The 24,774-nt window shown below is 44.3% G+C and overlaps 1 protein-coding gene across 1 annotated transcript in view; it reads left to right on the top strand.

The window, feature by feature from the left end:
• Nucleotides 1-24,774, top strand: part of LOC148502492 (uncharacterized) — a 244,045-nt gene that overhangs the window by 193,070 nt on the left and 26,201 nt on the right. The window lies entirely within an intron of this gene.

Consider the following 24,774-nt stretch of genomic DNA (forward strand, 5'->3'; position numbering starts at 1 on the left):
GACACCATTAGACTATAAAGCTTTTACTCTAGTGATGAAGCTGTGAGCGGCAGGTCGCTGCTTAGTTACAGGACGTCCTTCCTACTTTGTGCCGCCTGATTGGCTGCTCGCTGGGGAAAGAGAGGAGGGCGGTTTCTTAGATAAGAGGGGCGGGGCAGACAGTAGCCTTAGCCCCACGGAGGAGAGAGGGGCGTGGCTATATAGAGGGGCGTGTCTTCTTGTATAGCTGCAGCTTCCGGGTGATGGTCCCAGCAGGAATAAGCAGCAGGTGATGGTATTTATTGTTATTATACAGGGGGAGCAGACTGTGGTGTCTCATCATTATCATACAGGAAAATCAGACACCAGTGTTCTATATAATACAGCTGGAGCAGCCTTTAGTGCTGCACTATGTATATACAGGTAGAGCAGACGCCAGTGTTGGTATAATACAGGTGGAGCACAACCTTTTGTTACTATAATACAGCTGTAGCAGACTCTGGTGCTTCATCACTATTATACAGGTAGAGCAGACCCCAGTATTGGCATGATACAGGTGGAGCAGATCCTTTTGTTACTATAATACAGCTGGAGCAGACTCTGGTGCTTCATTATCATTCTACAGGTGGAGTAGAACTTTTTGTTACTATAATACAGCTGGAGCAGACTCTGGTGCTGCATTATCATTATACAGGTGACAACAACAGAAGCAGAAAGTTCTCTCTATATTTTGGGGCACTCACCCTACTAATAATAACACGTAACCTGTAATAGTGTCAGTAAGAAATGACCGAGGTGTTATCTGTATAGCGCAATAAGGGGGTCATTCAGACCCACTCGCAAGCGGCAGTACGCTCGCAAGTGGGTCGATGGTCCCCACTGCGCATGCGCACGATGGAGGGAGCTCCATTGTGCACATGCGCGAGACCCGGACTGCGACAGCCAAGCTGTCGCTCCGGGTCTCGCTGGTCAGAGCGATCGGCTCTGAATCAGGGCCTAAGTCAGGAAATACACAGAACGTAACAGAAAGAGGATATAAAGCCTGGTCTAACCAGGGCCAATAACCCCTCAGCACTGACCAGCTGTGTAATGGGAGACGTATATAGTGATTATCTGTATCATTTATGGTCAAACAAATACATCATCACCCACTGCTCAGAGGTATGGGGTATATATATATATATATATATACACAGGTAATCACAGTAAGTGTAAGGAGGAAGATTCCCTTTGTATAATAATGCGTCGGCCAGGGCCGGATTGAGGGCCACATGGGCCTGGAGCTGAAAATTACCAAGGGCCTATTATGAGAAGAGAGGGGGCGTGACCAGTGCTGTGTGGGTGTGGCCAGTGCCATGTGGGCGTGTACACCCCTATACTCTGAGCCCCAATGTCTCCCTAAATATGTCAAATAAAAAAATGCTTCATTTTGTGAGGTAAATAGAATAGAATTTTACTACTTATGATTTATGACTGACCGGGTGGAGAGCAGATGGCCAGTCATCATGTCATGACAATGGGCCTATTTTTATGTGGAGGCCTGGAGCTGGAGCTCCATCCGCCCCATTGTTAATCTGGCCCTGGCGTCGGCCATCACCCGAATAATATGCTATTGTCTGACATATCCAAGTGCTCATATCTGACACGGTGCTATCACATGTAACATACATAGAATAATCCCATATACCTCTCATGGTGCTATCACATGTAACATACATAGAATAATCCCATATATCTGACATGGTGCTATCACATGTAACATACATAGAATAATCCCATATACCTCTCATGGTGCTATCACATGTTACATATATAGAATAATCCCATATATCTGACATGGTGCAGTTACATGTAACATACATAGAGTAATCCCATATATCTGACATGGTGCATTCACATGTAACATACATAGAGTAATCTCATATATCTGAGTGGGCAGCAATATAATGATATATTAATTACTAATATAATACAAGGTCTGTGAACTTTCCCAGGTATCCTTGTGAGACAATGTACATATAACTGCATATAGTATAGGACACATGGGTTAGATCCCAAATGTAAGTATAAGCAATCTGCAAAGAAACCCAGATATTACTGCAGCATAACATCTAGTTATACAGCATTGCAGGTTACCACGGTGACATACAGCATCTAGTTATACAGCATTGCAGGTTACCACGGTGACATATAGCATCTAGTTATACAGCATTGCAGGTTACCACGGTGACATATAGCAGCCAGTTATACAGCATTGCAGGTTACCACGGTGACATATAGCAGCCAGTTATACAGCATTGCCGGTTACCACAGTGACATATATAGCATCTAGTTATACAGCATTGCAGGTTACCACGGTGACATATAGCGTCTAGTTATACAGCATTGCAGGTTACCATGGTGACATGTAGCATCTAGTTATACAGCATTGCAGGTTACCACGGTGACATATAGCATCTAGTTATACAGCATTGCAGGTTACCACGGTGACATATAGCATCTAGTTATACAGCATTGCAGGTTACCACGGTGACATATAGCATCTAGTTATACAGCATTGCAGGTTACCACAGTGACCTATAGCATCTAGTTATACAGCACTGCAGGTTACCACGGTGACACATAGCATCTAGTTATACATCATTGCAGGTTACCACGGTGACACATAGCATCTAGTTATACATCATTGCAGGTTACCACGGTGACACATAGCATCTAGTTATACATCATTGCAGGTTACCACGGTGACACATAGCATCTAGTTATACAGCATTGCAGGTTACCACGGTGACATATAGCATCTAGTTATACAGCATTGCAGGTTACCACGGTGACCTATAGCATCTAGTTATACAGCATTGCAGGTTACCACGGTGACCTATAGCATCTAGTTATACAGCATTGCAGGTTACCACGGTGACCTATAGCATCTAGTTATACAGCATTGCAGGTTACCACGGTGACATATAGCACCTAGTTATACAACATTGCAGGTTACCACGGTGACACATAGCATCTAGTTATACAGCATTGCAGGTTACCACGGTGACATATAGCACCTAGTTATACAACATTGCAGGTTACCACGGTGACACATAGCATCTAGTTATACAGCATTGCAGGTTACCACGGTGACATATAGCACCTAGTTATACAGCATTGCAGGTTACCACGGTGACACATAGCATCTAGTTATACAGCATTGCAGGTTACCACGGTGACATATAGCATCTAGTTATACAGCATTGCAGGTTACCACAGTGACACATAGCATCTAGTTATACAGCATTGCAGGTTACCACGGTGACATATAGCATCTAGTTATACAGCATTGCAGGTTACCACGGTGACATATAGCATCTAGTTATACAGCATTGCAGGTTACCACAGTGACATATAGCATCTAGTTATACAGCATTGCAGGTTACCACGGTGACATATAGCGTCTAGTTATACAGCATTGCAGGTTACCACGGTGACACATAGCGTCTAGTTATACAGCATTGCACGTTACCACGGTGACATATAGCATCTAGTTATATAGCATTGCCGGTTACCACGGTGACACATAGCGTCTAGTTATACAGCATTGCAGGTTACCACGGTGACATATAGCATCTAGTTATACAGCATTGCAGGTTACCACGGTGACACATAGCATCTAGTTATACAGCATTGCAGGTTACTACTGTGACCTATAGCATCTAGTTATACAGCATTGCAGGTTACTACTGTGACCTATAGCATCTAGTTATACAGCATTGCAGGTTACCACGGTGACACATAGCATCTAGTTATACAGCATTGCAGGTTACCACGGTGACACATAGCATCTAGTTATACAGCATTGCAGGTTACTACTGTGACCTATAGCATCTAGTTATACAGCATTGCAGGTTACTACTGTGACCTATAGCATCTAGTTATACAGCATTGCAGGTTACTACTGTGACCTATAGCATCTAGTTATACAGCATTGCAGGTTACCACGGTGACCTATAGCATCTAGTTATACAGCATTGCAGGTTACCACGGTGACCTATAGCATCTAGTTATACAGCATTGCAGGTTACCACGGTGACATATAGCATCTAGTTATACAGCATTGCAGGTTACCACGGTGACATATAGCGTCTAGTTATACAGCATTGCAGGTTACCACGGTGACACATAGTATCTAGTTATACAGCATTGCCGGTTACCACGGTGACACATAGCATCTAGTTATACAGCATTGCAGGTTACCACGGTGACATATAGCATCTAGTTATACAGCATTGCAGGTTACCACGGTGACATATATAGTATCTAGTTATACAGCATTGCAGGTTACCACGGTGACATATAGCATCTAGTTATACAGCATTGCAGGTTACCACGGTGACATATAGCATCTAGTTATACAGCATTGCAGGTTACCACGGTGACCTGTAGCATCTAGTTATACAGCATTGCAGGTTACCACGATGACCTATAGCATCTAGTTATACAGCATTGCAGGTTACCAGGGTGACATATAGCATCTAGTTATACAGCATTGCAGGTTACCACGGTGACCTATAGCATCTAGTTATACAGCATTGCAGGTTACCACGGTGACCTATAGCATCTAGTTATACAGCATTGCAGGTTACCACGGTGACCTATAGCATCTAGTTATACAGCATTGCAGGTTACCACGGTGACCTATAGCATCTAGTTATACAGCATTGCCGGTTACCACGGTGACATATAGCATCTAGTTATACAGCATTGCAGGTTACCACGGTGACATATAGCATCTAGTTATACAGCATTGCAGGTTACCACGGTGACATATAGCATCTAGTTATACAGCATTGCAGGTTACCATGGTGACACATAGCATCTACTTATACGGCATTGCAGGTTACCACGGTGACCTATAGCATCTAGTTATACGGCATTGCAGGTTACCACGGTGACCTATAGCATCTAGTTATACGGCATTGCAGGTTACCATGGTGACACATAGCATCTACTTATACGGCATTGCAGGTTACCACGGTGACCTATAGCATCTAGTTATACAGCATTGCAGGTTACCACGGTGACCTATAGCATCTAGTTATACAGCATTGCAGGTTACCACGGTGACACATAGCATCTACTTATACGGCATTGCAGGTTACCACGGTGACACATAGCATCTAGTTATACAGCATTGCAGGTTACCACGGTGACACATAGCATCTAGTTATACAGCATTGCAGGTTACCACGGTGACACATAGCATCTACTTATACGGCATTGCAGGTTACCACGGTGACACATAGCATCTAGTTATACGGCATTGCAGGTTACCACGGTGACATATAGCGTCTTGTTATACGGCATTGCAGGTTACCACGGTGACATATAGCGTCTAGTTATACAGCATTGCAGGTTACCACGGTGACACATAGCATCTAGTTATACAGCATTGCAGGTTACCACAGTGACACATAGCATCTAGTTATACGGCATTGCAGGTTACTACGGTGACCTATAACGTCTAGTTATACAGCATTGCAGGTTACCACGGTGACATATAGCATCTACTTATACGGCATTGCAGGTTACCACGGTGACATATAGCATCTAGTTATACAGCATTGCAGGTTACCACGGTGACATATAGCATCTAGTTATACAGCATTGCAGGTTACCACGGTGACATATAGCATCTAGTTATACAGCATTGCAGGTTACCACGGTGACATATAGCATCTAGTTATACAGCATTGAAGGTTACCACGGTGACATATAGCATCTAGTTATACGGCATTGCAGGTTACCACGGTGACATATAGCATCTAGTTATACGGCATTGCAGGTTACCACGGTGACACATAGCATCTAGTTATACGGCATTGCAGGTTACCACGGTGACACATAGCATCTAGTTATACGGCATTGCAGGTTACCACGGTGACACATAGCATCTAGTTATACGGCATTGCAGGTTACCACGGTGACATATAGCATCTAGTTATACGGCATTGCAGGTTACCACGGTGACATATAGCATCTAGTTATACGGCATTGCAGGTTACCACGGTGACACATAGCATCTAGTTATACGGCATTGCAGGTTACCACGGTGACACATAGCATCTAGTTATACGGCATTGCAGGTTACCACGGTGACACATAGCATCTAGTTATACGGCATTGCAGGTTACCACGGTGACACATAGCATCTAGTTATACGGCATTGCAGGTTACCACGGTGACACATAGCATCTAGTTATACGGCATTGCAGGTTACCACGGTGACCTATAGCATCTAGTTATACGGCATTGCAGGTTACCACGGTGACCTATAGCATCTAGTTATACGGCATTGCAGGTTACCACGGTGACCTATAGCGTCTAGTTATACGGCATTGCAGGTTACCACGGTGACCTATAGCGTCTAGTTATACGGCATTGCAGGTTACCACGGTGACCTATAGCATCTAGTTATACAGCATTGCAGGTTACCACGGTGACCTATAGCATCTAGTTATACAGCATTGCAGGTTACCACGGTGACCTATAGCATCTAGTTATACAGCATTGCAGGTTACCACGGTGACACATAGCATCTAGTTATACAGCATTGCAGGTTACCACGGTGACATATAGCATCTAGTTATACAGCATTGCAGGTTACCACGGTGACACATAGCATCTAGTTATACAGCATTGCAGGTTACCACGGTGACACATAGCATCTAGTTATACAGCATTGCAGGTTACCACGGTGATATATAGCATCTAGTTATACAGCATTGCAGGTTACCACGGTGACCTATAGCGTCTAGTTATACAGCATTGCAGGTTACCACGGTGATATATAGCATCTAGTTATACAGCATTGCAGGTTACCACGGTGACATATAGCATCTAGTTATACAGCATTGCAGGTTACCACGGTGACATATAGCATCTAGTTATACAGCACTGCAGGTTACCACGGTGACATATAGCATCTAGTTATACAGCATTGCAGGTTACCACGGTGACATATAGCATCTAGTTATACAGCATTGCAGGTTACCACGGTGACATATAGCATCTAGTTATACAGCATTGCAGGTTACCACGGTGACACATAGCATCTAGTTATACAGCATTGCAGGTTACCACGGTGACACATAGCATCTAGTTATACAGCATTGCAGGTTACCACGGTGACATATAGCATCTAGTTATACAGCATTGCAGGTTACCACGGTGACACATAGCATCTAGTTATACAGCATTGCAGGTTACCACGGTGACCTATAGCATCTAGCTATACAGCATTGCAGGTTACCACGGTGACACATAGCATCTAGTTATACAGCATTGCAGGTTACCACGGTGACCTATAGCATCTAGTTATACAGTATTGCAGGTTACCACGGTGACACATAGCATCTAGTTATACAGCATTGCAGGTTACCACGGTGACCTATAGCATCTAGTTATACAGCATTGCAGGTTACCACGGTGACCTATAGCATCTAGTTATACAGCATTGCAGGTTACCACGGTGACCTATAGCATCTAGTTATACAGCATTGCAGGTTACCACGGTGACACATAGCATCTACTTATACGGCATTGCAGGTTACCACGGTGACACATAGCATCTACTTATACGGCATTGCAGGTTACCACGGTGACACATAGCATCTAGTTATACGGCATTGCAGGTTACCACGGTGACCTATAGCATCTAGTTATACGGCATTGCAGGTTACCACGGTGACCTATAGCGTCTAGTTATACGGCATTGCAGGTTACCACGGTGACCTATAGCGTCTAGTTATACGGCATTGCAGGTTACCACGGTGACCTATAGCATCTAGTTATACAGCATTGCAGGTTACCACGGTGACCTATAGCATCTAGTTATACAGCATTGCAGGTTACCACGGTGACCTATAGCATCTAGTTATACAGCATTGCAGGTTACCACGGTGACACATAGCATCTAGTTATACAGCATTGCAGGTTACCACGGTGACATATAGCATCTAGTTATACAGCATTGCAGGTTACCACGGTGACACATAGCATCTAGTTATACAGCATTGCAGGTTACCACGGTGACACATAGCATCTAGTTATACAGCATTGCAGGTTACCACGGTGATATATAGCATCTAGTTATACAGCATTGCAGGTTACCACGGTGACCTATAGCATCTAGTTATACAGCATTGCAGGTTACCACGGTGACCTATAGCATCTAGTTATACAGCATTGCAGGTTACCACGGTGACCTATAGCATCTAGTTATACAGCATTGCAGGTTACCACGGTGACCTATAGCGTCTAGTTATACAGCATTGCAGGTTACCACGGTGACCTATAGCGTCTAGTTATACAGCATTGCAGGTTACCACGGTGACCTATAGCGTCTAGTTATACAGCATTGCAGGTTACCACGGTGACCTATAGCGTCTAGTTATACAGCATTGCAGGTTACCACGGTGATATATAGCGTCTAGTTATACAGCATTGCAGGTTACCACGGTGACATATAGCATCTAGTTATACAGCATTGCAGGTTACCACGGTGACATATAGCATCTAGTTATACAGCACTGCAGGTTACCACGGTGACATATAGCATCTAGTTATACAGCATTGCAGGTTACCACGGTGACATATAGCATCTAGTTATACAGCATTGCAGGTTACCACGGTGACACATAGTATCTAGTTATACAGCATTGCCGGTTACCACGGTGACACATAGCATCTAGTTATACAGCATTGCAGGTTACCACGGTGACATATAGCATCTAGTTATACAGCATTGCAGGTTACCACGGTGACATATATAGTATCTAGTTATACAGCATTGCAGGTTACCACGGTGACATATAGCATCTAGTTATACAGCATTGCAGGTTACCACGGTGACCTATAGCATCTAGTTATACAGCATTGCAGGTTACCACGGTGACCTGTAGCATCTAGTTATACAGCATTGCAGGTTACCACGGTGACCTGTAGCATCTAGTTATACAGCATTGCAGGTTACCACGGTGACCTGTAGCATCTAGTTATACAGCATTGCAGGTTACCAGGGTGACCTATAGCATCTAGTTATACAGCATTGCAGGTTACCACGGTGACCTATAGCATCTAGTTATACAGCATTGCAGGTTACCACGGTGACCTATAGCATCTAGTTATACAGCATTGCAGGTTACCACGGTGACCTATAGCATCTAGTTATACAGCATTGCAGGTTACCACGGTGACATATAGCATCTAGTTATACAGCATTGCCGGTTACCATGGTGACATATAGCATCTAGTTATACAGCATTGCCGGTTACCACGGTGACATATAGCATCTAGTTATACAGCATTGCAGGTTACCACGGTGACATATAGCATCTAGTTATACAGCATTGCAGGTTACCACGGTGACATATAGCATCTAGTTATACAGCATTGCAGGTTACCACGGTGACATATAGCATCTAGTTATACAGCATTGCAGGTTACCACGGTGACACATAGCATCTACTTATACGGCATTGCAGGTTACCACGGTGACCTATAGCATCTAGTTATACAGCATTGCAGGTTACCACGGTGACCTATAGCATCTAGTTATACAGCATTGCAGGTTACCACGGTGACACATAGCATCTACTTATACGGCATTGCAGGTTACCACGGTGACCTATAGCATCTAGTTATACAGCATTGCAGGTTACCACGGTGACCTATAGCATCTAGTTATACAGCATTGCAGGTTACCACGGTGACACATAGCATCTACTTATACGGCATTGCAGGTTACCACGGTGACACATAGCATCTAGTTATACAGCATTGCAGGTTACCACGGTGACACATAGCATCTACTTATACGGCATTGCAGGTTACCACAGTGACACATAGCATCTACTTATACGGCATTGCAGGTTACCACGGTGACACATAGCATCTAGTTATACAGCATTGCAGGTTACCACGATGACACATAGCGTCTAGTTATACAGCATTGCAGGTTACCACGGTGACATATAGCGTCTTGTTATACGGCATTGCAGGTTACCACGGTGACATATAGCGTCTAGTTATACGGCATTGCAGGTTACCACGGTGACATATAGCATCTAGTTATACAGCATTGCTGGTTACCACGGTGACATATAGCATCTAGTTATACAGCATTGCAGGTTACCACGGTGACATATAGCATCTACTTATACGGCATTGCAGGTTACCACGGTGACACATAGCATCTAGTTATACAGCATTGCAGGTTACCACGGTGACACATAGCATCTAGTTATACGGCATTGCAGGTTACTACGGTGACCTATAACGTCTAGTTATACGGCATTGCAGGTTACCACGGTGACATATAGCATCTAGTTATACAGCATTGCTGGTTACCACGGTGACATATAGCATCTAGTTATACAGCATTGCAGGTTACCACGGTGACATATAGCATCTACTTATACGGCATTGCAGGTTACCACGGTGACACATAGCATCTAGTTATACAGCATTGCAGGTTACCACAGTGACACATAGCATCTAGTTATACGGCATTGCAGGTTACTACGGTGACCTATAACGTCTAGTTATACAGCATTGCAGGTTACCACGGTGACCTATAGCATCTACTTATACGGCATTGCAGGTTACCACGGTGACATATAGCATCTAGTTATACAGCATTGCAGGTTACCACGGTGACATATAGCATCTAGTTATACAGCATTGCAGGTTACCACGGTGACATATAGCATCTAGTTATACAGCATTGCAGGTTACCACGGTGACATATAGCATCTAGTTATACGGCATTGCAGGTTACCACGGTGACATATAGCATCTAGTTATACGGCATTGCAGGTTACCACGGTGACACATAGCATCTAGTTATACGGCATTGCAGGTTACCACGGTGACATATAGCATCTAGTTATACAGCATTGCAGGTTACCACGGTGACACATAGCATCTAGTTATACAGCATTGCAGGTTACCACGGTGATATATAGCATCTAGTTATACAGCATTGCAGGTTACCACGGTGACACATAGCATCTAGTTATACAGCATTGCAGGTTACCACGGTGATATATAGCATCTAGTTATACAGCATTGCAGGTTACCACGGTGACCTATAGCATCTAGTTATACAGCATTGCAGGTTACCACGGTGACCTATAGCATCTAGTTATACAGCATTGCAGGTTACCACGGTGACCTATAGCGTCTAGTTATACAGCATTGCAGGTTACCACGGTGACCTATAGCGTCTAGTTATACAGCATTGCAGGTTACCACGGTGACCTATAGCGTCTAGTTATACAGCATTGCAGGTTACCACGGTGACCTATAGCGTCTAGTTATACAGCATTGCAGGTTACCACGGTGACCTATAGCGTCTAGTTATACAGCATTGCAGGTTACCACGGTGACCTATAGCGTCTAGTTATACAGCATTGCAGGTTACCACGGTGACCTATAGCGTCTAGTTATACAGCATTGCAGGTTACCACGGTGACCTATAGCGTCTAGTTATACAGCATTGCAGGTTACCACGGTGACATATAGCGTCTAGTTATACAGCACTGCAGGTTACCACGGTGACATATAGCATCTAGTTATACAGCATTGCAGGTTACCACGGTGACATATAGCATCTAGTTATACAGCATTGCAGGTTACCACGGTGACACATAGCATCTAGTTATATAGCATCTAGTTATACAGCATTGCAGGTTACCACGGTGACCTATAGCATCTAGCTATACAGCATTGCAGGTTACCACGGTGACACATAGCATCTAGTTATACAGCATTGCAGGTTACCACGGTGACCTATAGCATCTAGTTATACAGTATTGCAGGTTACCACGGTGACACATAGCATCTAGTTATACAGCATTGCAGGTTACCACGGTGACCTATAGCATCTAGTTATACAGCATTGCAGGTTACCACGGTGACCTATAGCATCTAGTTATACAGCATTGCAGGTTACCACGGTGACATATAGCATCTAGTTATACAGCATTGCAGGTTACCACGGTGACACATAGCATCTAGTTATACGGCATTGCAGGTTACCACGGTGACACATAGCATCTACTTATACGGCATTGCAGGTTACCACGGTGACACATAGCATCTAGTTATACAGCATTGCAGGTTACCACGGTGACACATAGCATCTAGTTATACGGCATTGCAGGTTACCACGGTGACCTATAGCATCTAGTTATACGGCATTGCAGGTTACCACGGTGACCTATAGCATCTAGTTATACGGCATTGCAGGTTACCACGGTGACCTATAGCATCTAGTTATACGGCATTGCAGGTTACCACGGTGACCTATAGCATCTAGTTATACGGCATTGCAGGTTATCACGGTGACCTATAGCGTCTAGTTATACGGCATTGCAGGTTACCACGGTGACCTATAGCATCTAGTTATACAGCATTGCAGGTTACCACGGTGACCTATAGCATCTAGTTATACAGCATTGCAGGTTACCACGGTGACACATAGCATCTAGTTATACAGCATTGCAGGTTACCACGGTGACATATAGCATCTAGTTATACAGCATTGCAGGTTACCACGGTGACACATAGCATCTAGTTATACAGCATTGCAGGTTACCACGGTGATATATAGCATCTAGTTATACAGCATTGCAGGTTACCACGGTGACCTATAGCATCTAGTTATACAGCATTGCAGGTTACCACGGTGACCTATAGCATCTAGTTATACAGCATTGCAGGTTACCATGGTGACACATAGCGTCTAGTTATACAGCATTGCAGGTTACCACGGTGACCTATAGCGTCTAGTTATACAGCATTGCAGGTTACCACGGTGACCTATAGCGTCTAGTTATACAGCATTGCAGGTTACCACGGTGACATATAGCGTCTAGTTATACAGCATTGCAGGTTACCACGGTGACATATAGCGTCTAGTTATACAGCATTGCAGGTTACCACGGTGATATATAGCATCTAGTTATACAGCATTGCAGGTTACCACGGTGACATATAGCATCTAGTTATACAGCACTGCAGGTTACCACGGTGACATATAGCATCTAGTTATACAGCACTGCAGGTTACCACGGTGACATATAGCATCTAGTTATACAGCATTGCAGGTTACCACCGTGACATATAGCATCTAGTTATACAGCATTGCAGGTTACCACGGTGACACATAGCATCTAGTTATACAGCATTGCAGGTTACCACGGTGACACATAGCATCTAGTTATACAGCATTGCAGGTTACCACGGTGACACATAGCATCTAGTTATACAGCTTTGCAGGTTACCACGGTGACCTATAGCATCTAGCTATACAGCATTGCAGGTTACCATGGTGACCTATAGCATCTAGTTATACAGCATTGCAGGTTACCACGGTGACACATAGCATCTAGTTATACAGCATTGCAGGTTACCACGGTGACCTATAGCATCTAGTTATACAGTATTGCAGGTTACCACGGTGACACATAGCATCTAGTTATACAGCATTGCAGGTTACCACGGTGACCTATAGCATCTAGTTATACAGCATTGCAGGTTACCACGGAGACATACAGCGTCTAGTTATACGGCATTGCAGGTTACCACGGAGACATACAGCGTCTAGTTATACGGCATTGCAGGTTACCACGGTGACATACAGCGTCTAGTTATACGGCATTGCAGGTTACCACGGTGACATATAGCGTCTAGTTATACGGCATTGCAGGTTACCACGGTGACATACAGCGTCTAGTTATACGGCATTGCAGGTTACCACGGTGACATATAGCATCTAGTTATACGGCATTGCAGGTTACCACGGTGACCTATAGCATCTAGTTATACGGCATTGCAGGTTACCACGGTGACCTATAGCATCTAGTTATACGGCATTGCAGGTTACCACGGTGACCTATAGCATCTAGTTATACGGCATTGCAGGTTACCACTGTGACCTATAGCATCTAGTTATACGGCATTGCAGGTTACCACGGTGACACATAGCATCTAGTTATACGGCATTGCAGGTTACCACGGTGACACATAGCATCTAGTTATACGGCATTGCAGGTTACTACGGTGACCTATAACGTCTAGTTATACGGCATTGCAGGTTACCACGGTGACATATAGCATCTACTTATACGGCATTGCAGGTTACCACGGTGACATATAGCATCTAGTTATACAGCATTGCAGGTTACCACGGTGACATATAGCATCTAGTTATACAGCATTGCAGGTTACCACGGTGACATATAGCATCTAGTTATACAGCATTGCAGGTTACCACGGTGACACATAGCATCTAGTTATACAGCATTGCAGGTTACCACGGTGACATATAGCATCTAGTTATACGGCATTGCAGGTTACCACGGTGACACATAGCATCTACTTATACGGCATTGCAGGTTACCACGGTGACACATAGCATCTAGTTATACGGCATTGCAGGTTACCATCTAGTTATACAGCATTGCAGGTTACCACGGTGACACATAGCATCTAGTTATACAGCATTGCAGGTTACCACGGTGACCTATAGCATCTAGTTATACAGCATTGCAGGTTACCACGGTGACCTATAGCGTCTAGTTATACAGCATTGCAGGTTACCACGGTGACCTATAGCGTCTAGTTATACAGCATTGCAGGTTACCACGGTGACCTATAGCGTCTAGTTATACAGCATTGCAGGTTACCACGGTGACCCATAGCGTCTAGTTATACAGCATTGCAGGTTACCACGGTGACATATAGCGTCTAGTTATACAGCATTGCAGGTTACCACGGTGACATATAGCGTCTAGTTATACAGCATTGCAGGTTACCACGGTGACATATAGCGTCTAGTTATACAGCATTGCAGGTTACCACGGTGACATATAGCATCTAGTTATACAGCATTGCAGGTTACCACGGTGACATATAGCATCTAGTTATACAGCACTGCAGGTTACCACGGTGACATATAGCATCTAGTTATACAGCATTGCAGGTTACCACGGTGACATATAGCATCTAGTTATACAGCATTGCAGGTTACCACGGTGACACATAGCATCTAGTTATACAGCATTGCAGGTTACCACGGTGACACATAGCATCTAGTTATACAGCATTGCAGGTTACCACGGTGACACATAGCATCTAGTTATACAGCATTGCAGGTTACCACGGTGACACATAGCATCTAGTTATACAGCATTGCAGGTTACCACGGTGACACATAGCATCTAGTTATACAGCTTTGCAGGTTACCACGGTGACACATAGCATCTAGTTATACAGCATTGCAGGTTACCACGGTGACCTATAGCATCTAGCTATACAGCATTGCAGGTTACCACGGTGACCTATAGCATCTAGTTATACAGCATTGCAGGTTACCACGGTGACACATAGCATCTAGTTATACAGCATTGCAGGTTACCACGGTGACCTATAGCATCTAGTTATACAGCATTGCAGGTTACAACGGTGACCTATAGCATCTAGTTATACAGCATTGCAGGTTACCACGGTGACCTATAGCATCTAGTTATACGGCATTGCAGGTTACCACGGTGACATATAGCATCTAGTTATACGGCATTGCAGGTTACCACGGTGACACATAGCATCTACTTATACGGCATTGCAGGTTACCACGGTGACACATAGCATCTACTTATACGGCATTGCAGGTTACCACGGTGACACATAGCATCTAGTTATACGGCATTGCAGGTTACCACGGTGACCTATAGCATCTAGTTATACGGCATTGCAGGTTACCACGGTGACCTATAGCATCTAGTTATACGGCATTGCAGGTTACCACGGTGACCTATAGCGTCTAGTTATACGGCATTGCAGGTTACCACGGTGACCTATAGCGTCTAGTTATACGGCATTGCAGGTTATCACGGTGACCTATAGCGTCTAGTTATACGGCATTGCAGGTTACCACGGTGACATATAGCGTCTAGTTATACGGCATTGCAGGTTACCACGGTGACATATAGAGCATTGCAGGTTACCACGGTGACACATAGCATCTAGTTATACAGCATTGCAGGTTACCACGGTGACACATAGCATCTAGTTATACAGCATTGCAGGTTACCACGGTGACACATAGCATCTAGTTATACAGCATTGCAGGTTACCACGGTGATATATAGCATCTAGTTATACAGCATTGCAGGTTACCACGGTGACCTATAGCGTCTAGTTATACAGCATTGCAGGTTACCACGGTGACCTATAGCATCTAGTTATACAGCATTGCAGGTTACCATGGTGACCTATAGCGTCTAGTTATACAGCATTGCAGGTTACCACGGTGACCTATAGCGTCTAGTTATACAGCATTGCAGGTTACCACGGTGACCTATAGCGTCTAGTTATACAGCATTGCAGGTTACCACGGTGACATATAGCGTCTAGTTATACAGCATTGCAGGTTACCACGGTGACATATAGCATCTAGTTATACAGCATTGCAGGTTACCACGGTGACATATAGCATCTAGTTATACAGCATTGCAGGTTACCACGGTGACACATAGCATCTAGTTATACAGCATTGCAGGTTACCACGGTGACACATAGCATCTAGTTATACAGCATTGCAGGTTACCACGGTGACATATAGCATCTAGTTATACAGCATTGCAGGTTACCACGGTGACATATAGCATCTAGTTATACAGCTTTGCAGGTTACCACGGTGACACATAGCATCTAGTTATACAGCATTGCAGGTTACCACGGTGACCTATAGCATCTAGCTATACAGCATTGCAGGTTACCATGGTGACCTATAGCATCTAGTTATACAGCATTGCAGGTTACCACGGTGACACATAGCATCTAGTTATACAGCATTGCAGGTTACCACGGTGACCTATAGCATCTAGTTATACAGTATTGCAGGTTACCACGGTGACACATAGCATCTAGTTATACAGCATTGCAGGTTACCACGGTGACCTATAGCATCTAGTTATACAGCATTGCAGGTTACCACGGTGACCTATAGCATCTAGTTATACAGCATTGCAGGTTACCACGGTGACCTATAGCATCTAGTTATACAGCATTGCAGGTTACCACGGTGACCTGTAGCATCTAGTTATACAGCATTGCAGGTTACCACGGTGACATATAGCATCTAGTTATACAGCATTGCAGGTTACCACGGTGACACATAGCATCTAGTTATACAGCATTGCAGGTTACCACGGTGACACATAGCGTCTAGTTATACAGCATTGCAGGTTACCACGGTGACATATAGCGTCTAGTTATACAGCATTGCAGGTTACTACTGTGATATATAGCGTCTAGTTATACAGCATTGCAGGTTACCACGGTGACATATAGCATCTAGTTATACAGCATTGCAGGTTACCACGGTGACATATAGCATCTAGTTATACAGCATTGCAGGTTACCACGGTGACACATAGCATCTAGTTATACAGCATTGCAGGTTACCACGGTGACACATAGCATCTAGTTATACGGCATTGCAGGTTACCACGGTGACACATAGCGTCTAGTTATACGGCATTGCAGGTTACCACGGAGACATACAGCGTCTAGTTATACGGCATTGCAGGTTACCACGGAGACATACAGCGTCTAGTTATACGGCATTGCAGGTTACCACGGTGACATACAGCGTCTAGTTATACGGCATTGCAGGTTACCACGGTGACATATAGCGTCTAGTTATACGGCATTGCAGTTTACCACGGTGACATATAGCATCTAGTTATACGGCATTGCAGGTTACCACGGTGACCTATAGCATCTAGTTATACGGCATTGCAGGTTACCACGGTGACCTATAGCATCTAGTTATACGGCATTGCAGGTTACCACTGTGACCTATAGCATCTAGTTATACGGCATTGCAGGTTACCACGGTGACACATAGCATCTAGTTATACGGCATTGCAGGTTACCACGGTGACACATAGCATCTAGTTATACGACATTGCAGGTTACCACGGTGACCTATAGCATCTAGTTATACGGCATTGCAGGTTACCACGGTGACCTATAGCATCTAGTTATACGGCATTGCAGGTTACCACGGTGACCTATAGCATCTAGTTATACGGCATTGCAGGTTACCACGGTGACCTATAGCATCTAGTTATACGGCATTGCAGGTTACTACGGTGACCTATAGCATCTAGTTATACAGCATTGCAGGTTACCACGGTGACATATAGCATCTAGTTATACAGCATTGCAGGTTACCACGGTGACCTATAGCATCTAGTTATACAACATTGCAGGTTACCACGGTGACCTATAGCATCTAGTTATACAGCATTGCAGGTTACCACGGTGACACAGAGCATCTAGTTATACAGCATTGCAGGTTACCACGGTGACCTATAGCATCTAGTTATACAGCATTGCAGGTTACCACGGTGACACAGAGCATCTAGTTATACAGCATTGCAGGTTACCATTGTGACACATAGCATCTAGTTATACAGCATTGCAGGTTACCACGGAGACTTATAGCATCTAGTTATACAGCATTGCAGGTTACCATGGTGACATATAGCGTCTAGTTATACAGCATTGCAGGTTACCACGGTGACATATAGCATCTAGTTATACAGCATTGCAGGTTACCACGGTGACACATAGCATCTAGTTATACAGCATTGCAGGTTACCACGGTGACACATAGCGTCTAGTTATACAGCATTGCAGGTTACCACGGTGTCATACAGCGTCTAGTTATACAGCATTGCAGGTTACCACGGTGACATACAGCGTCTAGTTATACAGCATTGCAGGTTACCACGGTGACACATAGCGTCTAGTTATACAGCATTGCAGGTTACCAGGGTGACATATAGCATCTAGTTATACAGCATTGCAGGTTACCACGGTGACATATAGCATCTAGTTATACAGCATTGCAGGTTACCACGGTGACACATAGCATCTAGTTATACAGCATTGCAGGTTACCATGGTGACCTATAGCATCTAGTTATACAGCATTGCAGGTTACCATGGTGACCTATAGCATCTAGTTATACAGCATTGCAGGTTACCATGGTGACATATAGCATCTAGTTATACAGCATTGCAGGTTACCACGGTGACATATAGCATCTAGTTATACAGCATTGCAGGTTACCACGGTGACATATAGCGTCTAGTTATACAGCATTGCAGGTTACCACGGTGACATACAGCGTCTAGTTATACAGCATTGCAGGTTACCACGGTGACATACAGCGTCTAGTTATACAGCATTGCAGGTTACCACGGTGACACAGAGCATCTAGTTATACAGCATTGCTGGTTACCACGGTGACACAGAGCATCTAGTTATACAGCATTGCCGGTTACCACGGTGACACAGAGCATCTAGTTATACAGCATTGCTGGTTACCACGGTGACACAGAGCATCTAGTTATACAGCATTGCAGGTTACCACGGTGACATATAACATCTAGTTATACAGCATTGCAGGTACCACGGTGACACAGAGCATCTAGTTATACAGCATTGCTGGTTACCACGGTGACACAGAGCATCTAGTTATACAGCATTGCAGGTTACCACGGTGACATATAACATCTAGTTATACAGCATTGCAGGTACCACGGTGACATATAGCATCTAGTTATACAGCATTGCGGGTTACCATGGTGACATATAGCATCTAGTTATACAGCATTGCAGGTTACCACGGAGACATATAGCATCTAGTTATACAGTATTGCAGGTTACCACGGTGACATATAGCATCTAGTTATACAGTATTGCAGGTTACCACGGTGACATATAGCATCTAGTTATACAGTATTGCAGGTTACCACGGTGACATATAGCATCTAGTTATACAGCATTGCAGGTTACCACGGTGACATATAGCATCTAGTTATACAGTATTGCAGGTTACCACGGTGACATATAGCATCTAGTTATACAGCATTGCAGGTTACCACGGTGACATATAGTGTCTAGTTATACAGCATTGCAGGTTACCATGGTGACCTATAGCATCTAGTTATACAGCATTGCAGGTTACCACGGTGACATATAGCGTCTAGTTATACAGCATTGCAGGTTACCACGGTGACACATAGCGTCTAGTTATACAACATTGCAGGTTACCACGGTGACATATAGTGTCTAGTTATACAGCATTGCAGGTTACCACGGTGACATATAGCGTCTAGTTATACAGCATTGCAGGTTACCACGGTGACATATAGCATCTAGTTATACAGCATTGCAGGTTACCACGGTGACACATAGCGTCTAGTTATACAGCATTGCAGGTTACCACGGTGACATATAGCGTCTAGTTATACAGCATTGCAGGTTACCACGGTGACATATAGCATCTAGTTATACAGCATTGCAGGTTACCACGGTGACATACAGCGTCTAGTTATACAGCATTGCAGGTTACCACGGTGACACATAGCATCTAGTTATACAGCATTGCAGGTTACCATGGTGACATATAGCATCTAGTTATACAGCATTGCAGGTTACCATGGTGACATATAGCATCTAGTTATACAGCATTGCAGGTTACCACGGTGACATATAGCGTCTATCTATACAGCATTGCAGGTTACCACGGTGACATATAGCGTCTATCTATACAGCATTGCAGGTTACCACGGTGACATATAGCGTCTAGTTATACAGCATTGCAGGTTACCACGGTGACATATAGCATCTAGTTATACTGCATTGCAGGTTACCACGGTGACATATAGCGTCTAGTTATACAGCATTGCAGGTTACCACGGTGACATATAGCGCCTAGTTATACAGCATTGCAGGTTACCACGGTGACATAACATCTAGTTATACAGCATTGCAGGTTACCACGGTGACCTATAGAATCTAGTTATACAGCATTGCAGGTTACCACGGGGACCTATAGCATCTAGTTATACAGCATTGCAGGTTACTACTGTGATATATAGCATCTAGTTATACAGTAGTATATCGTACATATAGCAGCCAATTGTTACTAAGGTAAAAGTAATAAGCCTTTCCTGCGCTTGTGATGTACTCAGCAGCTCAGTAGTGTAAGGATAGGATATAATATGATTATACCGAGCGCTGATATTTATGTGGAGGTAATCCTTATATATAAAGAAGAAATACACATACATACATCAGCACAAGCACTGAGACTATGTGTATAGCTCTTGTATGAATATGTGGAAGGACGGGTCCCTGTGAGGGTAATGTGGAACGGCAATCACAAGGTGACCTGTCCCTACCGTACCCTAAGATGGTCGTCTTCTTCTTCCCGGATGCGGTCCGGTACATACCCGGCAGGTACGCCTGTATTGCCAGTTCTGTGCTCAGTCTGATGCCTGATAAGATGAGGCAAGGTTACCGATGATGGTTTGCGCTGGACTCATAGCATATACAGCGTGTTGAATTGCATTGCCGCTGGATGACGTCACTGGCCGCCCAATGTTAGAGAGGGAAGTTTTCAGTTAATCTCCATCCATAGCCATCTCGTACCCAACGCGTTTCACATGGTTTGGTGTTTTCTCAGGGATAGGGCTGATCTTCCATGTGTCCATATTTATACTAAAGACTCTAAAAAATCATACAGAACGTAGCAGCTGTAGCTCGTGGTCAGTACCCTCAGTAGGTGGTTATTAGTGTTACATATAATACAGGTGGAGCAGACCCTGATGTTACATATAATACAGCTGGAGCAGTCACTGCTCGGTGGGTAACAGACTATAGAGAAAGAGAGGTGTCCGGCGCACTCAGACCCCCATACAGAACGTATTAGCTGTAGCTGGCGGTCCGTACCTTCAGTAGGTGGTTATTAGTGTTACATATAATACAGGTGGAGCAGACCCTGGTGGTGTTCGGTGGGTAACAGACTATAGAGAAAGGGAGGTGTCCGGCGCACTCAGACCCCCATACAGAACGTATCAGCTGTAGGTGGTGGTCAGTACCCTCAGTAGGTGGTTATTAGTGTGGAAGTGACAGAATACACAGAGAGACACCATAGTGTACACCGGGTGATGTATAAGATGCACAAACATCCTCTGTAATAGGCCCTGCTGAGTCCTCACCTGTCTGAGGCTTTCTTGTCCTGAGTACGCACTAGCGCAGATCGGAGCGAAATATCACGTCAGTCTATTGTGTACCCATGATATGTGCTCAGTAAGGCTGTGTACATTGTATAGTGTGTACCCATGATATGTGCACTCAGTAAGGCTGTGTACATTGTATAGTGTGTACCCATGATATGTGCGCTCAGTAAGGCTGTGTACATTGTATAGTGTGTACCCATGGTATGTGCGCTCAGTAAGGCTGTGTACATTGTCTAGTGTGTACCCATGATATGTGCACTCAGTAAGGCTGTGTACATTGTCTAGTGTGTACCCATGATATGTGCACTCAGTAAGGCTGTGTACATTGTCTAGTGTGTACCCATGATATGTGCACTCAGTAAGGCTGTGTACATTGTATAGTGTGTACCCATGATATGTGCGCTCAGTAAGGCTGTGTACATTGTCTAGTGTGTACCCATGATATGTGCACTCAGTAAGGCTGTGTACATTGTATAGTGTGTACCCATGGTATGTGCGCTCAGTAAGGCTGTGTACATTGTATAGTGTGTACCCATGATATGTGCGCTCAGTAAGGCTGTGTACATTGTATAGTGTGTACCCATGGTATGTGTGCTCAGTAAGGCTGTGTACATTGTATAGTGTGTACCCATGATATGTGCGCTCAGTAAGGCTGTGTACATTGTCTAGTGTGTGCCCATGGTATGTGCGCTCAGTAAGGCTGTGTACATTGTATAATGTGTACCCATGGTATGTGCGCTCAGTGAGGCTGTGTACATTGTATAGTGTGTACCCATGATGTGTGCTCAGCAAGGCTGTACCCATGATATGTGCGCTCAGTAAGGCTGTACATTGTCTAGTGTGTACCCATGGTATGTGTGCTCAGCAAGGCTGTGTACATTGTATAGTGTGTACCCATGATATGTGCGCTCAGTAAGGCTGTGTACATTGTATAGTGTGTACCCATGGTATGTGTGCTCAGTAAGGCTGTGTACATTGTATAGTGTGTACCCATGGTATGTGCGCTCAGTAAGGCTGTGTACATTGTATAGTGTGTACCCATGGTATGTGCGCTCAGTAAGGCTGTGTACATTGTATAGTGTGTACCCATGATATGTGCGCTCAGTAAGGCTGTGTACATTGTATAGTGTGTACCCATGGTATGTGCGCTCAGTAAGGCTGTGTACATTGTATAGTGTGTACCCATGGTATGTGCGCTCAGTAAGGCTGTGTACATTGTATAGTGTGTACCCATGATATGTGTGCTCAGTAAGGCTGTGTACATTGTATTGTGTGTACCCAAGATATGTGCTCAGTAAGGCTGTGGACATTGTATAGTGTGTACCCATGATATGTGTGCTCAGTAAGGCTGTGTACATTGTATAGTGTGTACCCATGATATGTGCGCTCAGTAAGGCTGTGTACATTGTCTAGCGTGTACCCATGATATGTGCGCTCAGTAAGGCTGTGTACATTGTATAGCGTGTACCCATGATATGTGTGCTCAGTAAGGCTGTGTACATTGTATAGCGTGTACCCATGATATGTGTGCTCAGTAAGGCTGTGTACATTGTATAGTGTGTACCCATGATATGTGCGCTCAGTAAGGCTGTGTACATTGTGTAGTGTGTACCCATGATATGTGCGCTCAGTAAGGCTGTGTACATTGTGTAGTGTGTACCCATGATATGTGCGCTCAGTAAGGCTGTGTACATTGTTTAGTGTGTACCCATGATATGTGCGCTCAGTAAGGCTGTGTACATTGTATAGTGTGTACCCATGGTTTGTGCGCTCAGTAAGGCTGTGTACATTGTATAGTGTGTACCCATGGTATGTGCGCTCAGTAAGGCTGTGTACATTGTATAGTGTGTACCCATGATATGTGTGCTCAGTAAGGCTGTGTACATTGTATAGTGTGTACCCATGGTATGTGCGCTCAGTAAGGCTGTGTACATTGTATAGTGTGTACCCATGGTATGTGCGCTCAGTAAGGCTGTGTACATTGTATAGTGTGTACCTATGATATGTGCGCTCAGTAAGGCTGTGTACATTGTCTAGCGTGTACCCATGATATGTGCGCTCAGTAAGGCTGTGTACATTGTATAGCGTGTACCCATGATATGTGTGCTCAGTAAGGCTGTGTACATTGTATAGCGTGTACCCATGATATGTGTGCTCAGTAAGGCTGTGTACATTGTATAGTGTGTACCCATGATATGTGCGCTCAGTAAGGCTGTGTACATTGTATAGTGTGTACCCATGGTTTGTGCGCTCAGTAAGGCTGTGTACATTGTATAGTGTGTACCCATGGTATGTGCGCTCAGTAAGGCTGTGTACATTGTCTAGTGTGTACCCATGGTATGTGCGCTCAGTAAGGCTGTGTACATTGTATAGTGTGTACCCATGATATGTGCGCTCAGTAATGCTGTGTACATTGTATAGCGTGTACCCAAGATATGTGCTCAATAAGGCTGTGTACATTGTATAGTGTGTACCCATGATTTGTGCGCTCAGTAAGGCTGTGTACATTGTATAGTGTGTACCCATGATGTGTGTGCTCAGTAAGGCTGTGTACATTGTATAGTGTGTACCCATGATATGTGCGCTCAGTAAGGCTGTGTACATTGTATAGTGTGTACCCATGATATGTGCGCTC

The sequence above is a fragment of the Taudactylus pleione genome, unplaced genomic scaffold (assembly GCF_031769625.1).
Source record: "Taudactylus pleione unplaced genomic scaffold, aTauple2 ptg000495l, whole genome shotgun sequence".
Lineage (NCBI taxonomy): Eukaryota > Metazoa > Chordata > Amphibia > Anura > Myobatrachidae > Taudactylus > Taudactylus pleione.